Raw genomic sequence first — 9,638 nt, 5'->3', positions numbered from 1 at the left:
TGATGATGTCACAATGTGGATGAGCAGGTGTCCTGTAGGTACTGGCCGTATTCTCCAGTGAATTTGGCTGTGAACCCAAAATCGATCAAAATAAGTAAGTACGTAAGTACGTAAATAAATAAATAATTAGAAACAAAGCCCCATTAAACGCGCGCGCGCGCGTGCACACACACACACACACACACACACACACACACACACACACGAAGGAACAAACACAAAAACCGGACAGACAGGCAGACCGGATGTGGAGCTGTCTTGGAAATGGTCAAGAAAGAATTGCAGAGATGTGTTTGGTGCAAAAAAGGTGCTTTTAGGACAGCACGAGGACAGGACCTGTGGGCAGAACGAGCTGTGCTGGGATTGTGAGGGGTCACTGGTGGTACGGTTTCCAGTTAGTGGGGGTTAGGGATAAGGTAAGTCTCCCAGGAATGTGTGTATGCTGCGAGCAAGGTCTCCGAGACCTTGCAGGGCTACGTACTGTCAAGGTGAGGTAAGTCCCTCTTGTTTTAGCAAAGCATTAGTCATGAGACCCTTTAGATGTGTGTCTGTGGGCCACGTGTTGGAAGAGGGATGTTAGCATCTCGTGGGCATTTGTGGCTATCGGAGTGAAGTGACACGCACTAGAGCAAATCCTCACGGGTAAAACATTGAACAAAATCCTTGAGGGAGTTGTAGGGGTGTTACACCCTGTATGTGTCAGGGATTCATCAGTGGGTTACAAGTGGTCAGGAGACCTTGCTGTTGCCTCATTTCTCTTGCCTTGGCTCTCTTCATCTGGTCTGAGTGACGTTCCAGGTGGACATTCTTGCTGCTGGGGTGTGGGTGTGGGTGTGAGTGGGGGTGGGGGGGCTGGTGGTGGTGGTGGTGGTGGTGGTGGTGGTGGGGGTGTTTGGTAGTGGTGGTGGTGGACACACATTCTCCTCTACCTGCTTAGGGTCTGTGGCTGGGCCTAGGATGTTGTCCGACAGAAGAGCTTCCCTAGAGAAGGGCATCTAACTGTGGGTAGGTGTTTGCCTGCACAGGGGCGCCTTCACAAGGGCCTAAAGACAGGGACTCGAGGGGTGCCTGGGTGTCTGGGTGTCTGGGCGGGTTGGGCCTCCGCCTTCCAGGTCATGATCTCATGATCTCCGGGTCCTGGGATCGAGCCCCGCGTCGCGTCGGGTTCTCTGCTCAGTGGGGAGCCTGCTTCCTCCTCTCTCTCTCTCTGCCTGCCTCTCTGCTTACTTGTGATCTCTCTCTGTCAAATAAATAAATAAAATCTTAAAAAAAAAAAAAAGAAAGAAAGGAAGGAAGAAAGAAAGAAAGACAGACAGACAAGACAGGGACTCGATCCACTCGTGAAGAACGGACGAGAAAAAAAAGGGGTTTGGGCAAGGGGCAGGCAGCTCCTTGGAAAAGACAGCCCCGGGAAGATGGGGGTGGGGGTGGGGCTGGTCGAAAGAAGTTTCATCGATGTGGACGGTTCAGACCCTAATTCTCCGGCTCCCCTTTCCTGTCTCTGGTGATGGAGGATGCCTTTCTGCTTCCTGGTTCCAGGGAAGGTACCTTTCGCATGGGAGTTGGCTCTCTTGGTCTCGTGAAGACCAGAAGGGTCGGCATATCCTTCTTGTAGGTGCTGCGTCTTCAAGGAGTTGAATTTGAGATAACCGACGTGCCACAGTGGGCACCTTTGAGGGGTGAGGGTGACATGTTCTGGTTTCCTTCAGGGCAGTCTACCCAGACTCAAGTGGCTCACGGGTCCTTGTTCCTCGGGAATCCCTCTCCCCATCCCTGGTCCTGCTATTGCTGGCTCCTTTCTTTCCGGCCATTCCCGAGGCTCCTCCACAGCGGCAGCGTGCCTGCGCATAGGCTCCTTGGCCTGGGTGTTAAAAAGAAGATCGGAAGGTTCCCTGCCGTTCGACCCTGGGCCCTGCAGAGTTTGTCGTTGCTATGGTTCTTCTGTATTTTTTAATCGCCTCTGGGATGATCAGGGATGGACTCCCTGCCTCTCAAACCCAGACTCCATGTCTATTTGGAAGTAGACATTAAAACTGCCTCGCTGGTTTTCTGAGTCGGGGGCCTTGTATTAGACACGACCTGCTCAAAGGGACCTGACCCTAAAAATCTTGGTTTTCTTCCTTGCCTTTGGCCGTGTGGCAGACTTCCCATCTGAATGGATTGTACCCCGGTTCCCCTAGTGACCCAGCTCCAACCTCCGGGAGCGGTTTCCTCATTTTGTTTCTCTCTGAGCAACACCCTCCACCCCCCACCTCCCACTCCCGGCTGATCCCCCAGGCCTCTGTGTGTCCTTTGCTCTTGGGTCCTCTTCAGAGGGTGTTTCACAGAGCCTAGGTTTTTAATTTTGGGGACTTCCAACCCCTCCGTTTATTTTTTATTATTTATTTATTTATTTTTTAACGGATCGCGCCTTTGGTGTCCAGTCTTAAACCCTCTTTGCCTGGCCCTAGATCCCCAGCTCTCCCCCTAGAATCACCCCCCCCCCCCAACATGCGCGCGTGCACACAGACACAGACACACACAGACACACACACACACAGACACACACACACAGACACACACACACACACACGCACACGCACACACTCACGTGTGTTCCAGTGTTCTGTTTCCCATGGAAGTGTGAGATCCGTTTGGAGTTCACATTGGTAGGAGGGGTGAGGTCTGGCTGTTTGGATAGAAGCTTTCTTCTTCCTTTTTTTCCTCCTTCAAAAAGAATTTTGGTGCTGGTGGTAGGGAGGTAGGTAGGGAGGGAGGGAGGGAGGGAGGGAAGGAGGGAGGGAGGGAGGGCAGGCGGGTGAAGGAGCGAAGGAGCGAAGGATCCAGAAGGAGGGTCAGAGAGCAGGAGGGTGAGAAGCAGAGTCTCTGCTGAGTAGGGAGCCCCGATGGATGCGGGGCTCAATCCCAGGACCCGGAGATCATGACCTGAGCTGAAGGCAGAGACATTTCACCGACTGAGCCACTCAGGCGCCCCAGTTTTCTTCTTTCTTTCTTTCTTTCTCTCTTTCTTTCTTTCGATTTTATTTATTTATTTGACAGAGAGAGATCACAAGTAGGCAGAGAGGCAGGCAGAGTGAGAGGGGGGAAGCAGGCTTGCCGCTGAGCAGAGAGCCCGATGCGGGGCTCGATCCCAGGATCCTGGGATCATGACCTGAGCCGAAGGCAGAGGCTTTAACCCATTGAGCCACTCAGGTGCCCCCCAGTATTCTTGTTTCTTTGTCTGCCTTCTTGCCTGCGTGTTGGGCCTGTGGATGTCTGATGACTGACTGTCCTCTGATTTCGTGGGGAGGTGGGCCATGTTTCCTCCTTTGAATGGCCTTTGCGCATCGGTGTGTTATGCCCAAATTCCGAGACACCCCCCCCCCCTCCCCAAAGACGACCACCAGAGTCCAGAGTCAAAGCCAAACAGCAAGGGTTGTTTATTACGAGTTCGAACCTGGACCTCCGCGCACTGGTTGCCGGTGACGCTAAGAGGTCCTGAGCTCAGGATCACGGCACTTTTTATGCACTATTTTTGGGGAGGCAGGGACTTAGCATACATCATAGTATCTCCTAACAAATCACTACATACCGCGGGAAAATCAAACAGCAACTTATCGCCCTCGCCCCGCAAGGACGACAAGAACCCTGGTTCGGATGCATCTTCTCTCTCTCTATTTCTGAAAGTCTACACACTTATATATGCTTACATGACCAATCAGCGAGCAGGGTACAGGAGGGAGCGAATCAGGCGGTGCACCTAAAGGAACAACTTCGCTAGCAACCAATGCTGTTTACTTCCTCTTTGGGCGTTCCGCTTAGTCTCACGAGGCAATCCTAACCTGGCAACTAGCCAGGCGCCATCTTTTACTGGCGGAGGCCGCCCTGGCCAGGGGCCTGCCTCCGACAGCAACTCTCTCATATGACTGGTGCGCTACAGAGCGGGGGGAGGGGGGGGGAGGCTGGGAACAGATTATTGGTTAGGTCAAAGGGCTGTCATTCTTCAAACTGCTTGGTGGGCACCGCTAGGGTATGTGTCACCTCTGGATTGGCTGGGGTCTCCCTGACAAGCCGCGGGGTGCCAGATGGTTGTTATCTCTTGCACCCAGAGCTGGGTGGGGGGTCCGGGAGCAGTCATTTTGTCACGTCCAATTCTGGGTGGGGGTTTCTCTGGTGCCAGATGACTGTTATCTCTTGGCCCAAAGCCGGGTGGGGGTCCGGGAGCGGCCACTCTGCCAGGTTCAATTCTGGGCGGCGGTTGTGTGGTTACAGAGTGCTTATAGAAAGTTTGCTGGTAATTTTCCATCTCCTCATGGGTTAGCAAGGGAAGGTGCAGAAGCAGAAATAGCGGTTATGGTTATAGTTTAGGCATCTCAGGTGGAACCTTTGTTGGGCTTGGGTATATCTGTTTGGGTATCTGTTCCGTTCCATCGATTCATTGATGGACCGACTATGTCTCTTTGTCTGCCAACATCACAGGGTTCCCATGGCCTCTACCAAAAAAAAAAAAAAAAAAAAAAAAAAAAAGGCATTCGACCAGGGTGACTTTATTTCTGATTTTTGATTTGTTTTCCTATGTTGTGTTTGAAATCGACATAGCGATTCGAATGTCTTTGGCCTGTCAGCTCTGTATACCCACCCAGTGTGGCCCTGGAACTCAGGACCCCCACAGATCAAGAGTCGCCTTCCTCGGGGATCCTCTGGACCGAGCCAGCTAGGTGCCCTGAAAGACGTGTACTTGAATCACAGGTGTGAAGTCTGCGCCCATGAACTTTGCACTGGGAAACCTTATTTGGATCGTCGCACTCTTGGGGAAATACTGGTGAAAGAATGTTGTGTAGCTAACTACGGAGGAACTGACTTGGAAGGAAAACCTTTTTCAGTTTCTGGTGTTTGGTCAATTCTCTCGACTCAATAGGTGTCCAGCCTTCAGATTCACATTATTTGCTTGATTTCTCTCTTGTCTGCGTTTCCCCATTTACTTTTATAGTGAATGCTCAGGGTTGATCCTTGACAGAGAACAGTTTTCATCCTGGCGGGTGGGTGGGTGGGTGGGTGGGTGTATGTGTGTGTGGGGGGTGTGTGTGTGTGTGTGGTGTGGGTAGTGGGGGGGGGGGGGGCTCTTCCGGCGGCAGCGGCCCGGGCGCGTTTCCCAAGTCTCCTCTGGGCTGCTGGAGTCACGCCGTGCCCGCCGGGAGCTCCCGAGGCTGACGCCCGCCCCTCCGAAGTGGGCCGGGACACGAGATTGGGCGGTCTGGTGGCCGGCAGCGCGACTTCACTGCCCTGCGATCCGGGCCTGCCTCGGTGTCTTTCGCGGCGGTTGTCTGCCGCCACCTGGCGGCCGCTTTTATATAGCGTCTCCCCGCCGGAGCGTGGGCGACATCGGCAAGGGGTGGCATTTGGTGGCGGTCCCCGAGCTGCAGTTCCGGGAAGCCGGCGACACTAGAGGGAGCCTCCGGTTTTCTCTGGAGTGTCGGGGCGCAATCGGCTCGTGGGAGATTGAACCCGTAGTTTTTTGGGGAACTAGTGGCGCTCTAGCCTCGTCCTCCTCCTCCTCGCTCTCCCGTAGAGGTGTTGGGGGCTGCCTGGAGGGGTGGACCAGCACCCCGCCGGTGCCCCCTCCTCCACCCCTGGCAGAACGGGAGAGGGTGTGCGCGTGCGGCACGAGGACGCCGTTCGGCGTGAGGCTCTGGCCGGTCGTCAGGCCTTCTGTGTCCCGCGTGTCCCGTGTCACACTCGGGTGGTTGGGGACCGGCGTGAGCCTCGCTGGGAAGCCCGTGGATGGCGCGAGGGTTCCGTCCGCGGGCACGCGTGGGGTCCCGGTCGTCGCCCCCGATTTTCTCACCAAGTTTTCCGAGGCCCTCTGCGTAGGTGGGGACCGGATGGGACCGGATGGGATCAGACCAGACCAGGCCGCGCCGCCAGGGGAGGCACGAGCCGCGACCTCCGTGGAGGTCCGGCCATCGGGGGGCGCCTCCACGTGTCTGCCCCCTCTCCCAGTCCCAGCCGGGAGTCAGTGACCGTCCTGGGCCGGGGCCGGTGGTGAGAGAGAGGAGGAGGCGAGCGCCGGCAGATCCCCCCCCCCCCTCCCGCAACAACTTGATTCTTCTCGAAGTCCCGACCTTGGGACGACAGGCGGACCAGGGGAGGAGCTAGCCGGGCAGAGCCGGGCAGAGCCGGCCCGGGCCAGCCCAGCCCACCCCGCTCCACCCCCCTCGCGTCGGCTGTCGGTCCCGGCTACCCCCTGCCCCATGCTCCCGGGGGTCGACCAGATGGCCCTAGGGGTTCCGTGGGGCGCACCCACGCCTTTTCTTGGGGGTGTGTGTGTGTGTGTGTGTGTGTGTGTGTGTGTGTGTGTGTGTAGGGTGATGGAGCGGTATTTGGGGCCAGTGGCTGGGCCACGGTCCCACGAGGTCCCGGTGACCTGTGGCTAGGCCCCGCCTGATGGCGTGGCTATTTTGTCCCCTGAAAGGAGCACTTTTTGTTGCCAGGTAGGTGCTGACACGCTGTTTGAGTGACTTGCCTTAGAGATGTGGGCCTCTGGGTGCGTGCGGGGCTCCGGGCTTGGCCGTGGTGCCAAATCCGGCTCGGCCCTCGCTTGTTTGAGCCGTCTGCGTGGGCCTGTGCGCTGCCGGCTCTTGTTGCCCCCAGGTGGCCTGGGCTGTGGTGTCACCTCTGGTCTCCAGCACCCGAGGGCTGCGTGGTCAGGTGGCGTGGGTCCTTTACCCTGTGCACTCTGCGTTGCGGGCACCCGGCTGTGGCTGTGGCAACCCCCGTTCCGTTCCGCAAGGCTCCGTGCCACGTGTCAGGCATTCTCCCTGGGTTGCCCGGCTGTTCTTGCCCTAGGCTGGAGGGGTGCCGGCGAGGCTGAAAAGCAGGCCCTTCTGGTGGATGTCCTCGCCGGTTGTTTCCCCCCTCTGGGGCCTCCTTGGGCACGTTTTTGCTGATCGATGTGGTGATGTCGTGTTCTCCCGGGCCGGGCCTAAACCGCGTCAGACGAGGGACGGACATTCATGGTGAATGGGACCGTGCTTCTCGCTCTGCCCGCGGGTCCCTCGCTCCTCCTCTTCTGCCCCCCGCTGTCGTGGGTGGTGTAGGGGGGGAAGGGTGCCGGGGGGGTGTGGGCTCCGGCCCGACTCCACTTTCCCACGGTTCCCGCCTCAGGGCGCCCGTGGGCGTGGGGCCCTCTGACGCAGCGGACACTCTCGCTTGCCTCTCTTGGCGTCTTGTGGGGTGAGCGGCCCTCCCCGTGGCGGGGAGGGCTGTCCCCGTGCCGCGCTGCTCACCGCCTGGGCGTGCTGAGTGCGTGGCGCCTGGCCCTCTGTGGTGCCCCTGGAGCGCTCCAGGTTGTCTCAGGTGCCTGAGGCCGAGCGGTGGCGTCGTTTCCCGTTCCCAGCGACCCCCTCGGGCTGCCGCTGTCGGTGGTGTGTCTGAAGAGCGGGTGGTGGAGCCGGTAAGGGAGGCCCAACCCGCCCCCCCTCTGCGTGGGTGCGGGCGCCTTGTCGTCCCCTGGTGCGCGTTGTGCCAGGGGTGTGTGTGGACAGGACTTGGTGGGGCGTGTGAGTGACCGTGCGCTTGGCCAGCCGAGGGCTGCCGCTGTTTTGCCCAGCAAGCCGTGCCCGTCTCCGCTCCTCTCGTGGCCACGGTGGAGGCACGAGGTTCCTTCTGGGCGGTGATGGGAGCATGGACTGTGTGGAGAGGCAAAGGCGGTGCCCTTGTCGGGCTCTGGCCGCGAGCGCTCAGGATTGCCCTGTGCCTATCCCTTACCGCAGACCCACCCCTGCCCCCAGGCCCTTGGAGGCCTGTGGGACGCCGTCTCGCGGGGCTCGGTCGGGGGGACGAATGGGTGGGGGCGATGTGCCCTCGGTGAGAAAGCCTTCTCTAGCGATCCGAGAGGGTGCCTTGGGGTACCGGAACCCCCCAGCCGCTGGCCCTCCTCTGCGCGTAGTGTCCACCGATGCGGGGTGACTACCGTTGCGTGTTGGGCAGAGCCCCCTCTCTGCGAGGGGTCTGCCGGCCCCGCGGTGGGGCCGAGCGTAGCTCTCTTGCCTACCGCGGCCTGCGCCTCCCCCCTCCGAGTCGGGGGAGGATCCCGCCGGGCCTGGCCGACGTCTGGCACGTGGGGCTCCCGTGTGCGTGCGAGGGAGTGCGTGCGTGCGTGCGTGGCCACTCCCCCGCGGCCGTGGGTCTCCTGCCCTGTTGCCGTGCGAGCGGCTGTGTCTGCTGCCCGCTCCCGTGCCGAGTGGCCGCCGGCGGTGACGTGTGGCCACGGGTCGGGCCGCTCTCGCCTGGGGGCGCTTCCCCCCGGGTCGTGGTTCCGGGACGGACTAGACGGACGGGCGGAGGTTTAGACGGGCCCCCTGTGGCGGGGGTCCCGTGGGGTTGGGCCCCAGCGGTGTGGGGCCCGGTTCGCGGTGGGGGAGGCGCGCCAAGGGTGCTGAGGCCGGCCGGCGTCCCCGGGCGTCGCGGGACCGCTCTCGTGCTGGTGGCGGTGGGATCCCGTGCACGTTTACCTGGCGGCCCGGCTCGCGCCTTCGTTGGTGCGCCCTTCCCCCCCACCCCGAACCGCTCTGCACGCGCTGGTCGGCCGTCGCCCGCTGGGCACCCTCCCCTCCCCGTCGCCGCCGACCTCCCCCCCCCCCCACTTTGTCCCTGGCTTGCCTGGACGGCTGAAGGCGCGCTATGCCCTCGGTCCACTCCCTCGGGACCAAAAACGGCCTCGCCGCTGTTGGGCGTTGTCCCCTCCCCGGCCTCTAGGGGCTCTTGGGGAGGGGGTCGTCCCTGGGCGAAGGAGCCTCGGCCCCCGGTGAGGAGGAGAGGCCGCGCGGGTCCAGTCGAGCGGGGCACGGAGGGATGTCGTCGTGCGCGTGGGAGAGTGTCCTGTTGGGGGTCGGTCGTGACTGTGCCGGGGTGGCCGGGGTCCCGAGCCCCGCGAGGTGGCCAGGGCCGGCCGTGGGCCGGGTCGTTGTCCTCGGGTGCCATGGGACCGCCCTTGTGCTGGAGGCCTTGGGCGGTGGGACCCCGTGTGCCCCGGTGGCTGACCTCGGGCCTTGGAAGGCGCCTTTTGAGGGGCTCTTGTGCTCCCTCGCGGCGGCCCGCGGTCCTCTTCCCCCGTGGCTGCTCCGGTTTCTGGCGCCCAAGCCCCTTGTCGCCGAGCCTTTGTCTCGCGGCCTCCCCGCGTCTGCCTGCCGACCCGGTGCCGCGCCCCGGCGCGCTGGTGCTTCTCAGGCCCGTTGTGGCCTCCCATCCGTGTCTGCCGCCGCCGGCCCGGCGGTGGTGTCGTGTGCCGACGAGGGGCCGTTCCTCCCGCCCTATGCCGTGCGCCCCCCCCCCCCCCTCGCTCCGGCGCGCGTGCCCGGGCGCGGGTCGGGTCCCGGCCGTCCGCTGTGGCCCTTGCGGCCGCGCGCTGCCTCCGCTGGTGGTTGGTGTGTGTGGGGGGGGTCGGGCTCCGGCCCGGCTCGCCTCGCCCCCGCCCCCGCGGGAGCGCGGCGCCGGCCGGCCCCGCCCGCGCGCCGCCATCGGGGCCGGCCCGGTGTGTGTGTTGGGGGGTGTTGGAGCGGTCCCTCGCCTCTCGGCGCCGCCGCCGGTGTGCCCTCGTCCGCGGTGGCGGGGCCCTGGCCAGTCCGCCTTGCTCGCCCGTTGCGGGCGGGGGAGGGCCG

Source organism: Mustela lutreola, chromosome 15 (assembly GCF_030435805.1).
Source record: "Mustela lutreola isolate mMusLut2 chromosome 15, mMusLut2.pri, whole genome shotgun sequence".
In the NCBI taxonomy this organism is placed as follows: domain Eukaryota; kingdom Metazoa; phylum Chordata; class Mammalia; order Carnivora; family Mustelidae; genus Mustela; species Mustela lutreola.
The sequence above is the reverse complement of the archived record's forward strand: the minus strand, read 5'-3'. Positions refer to the sequence as shown.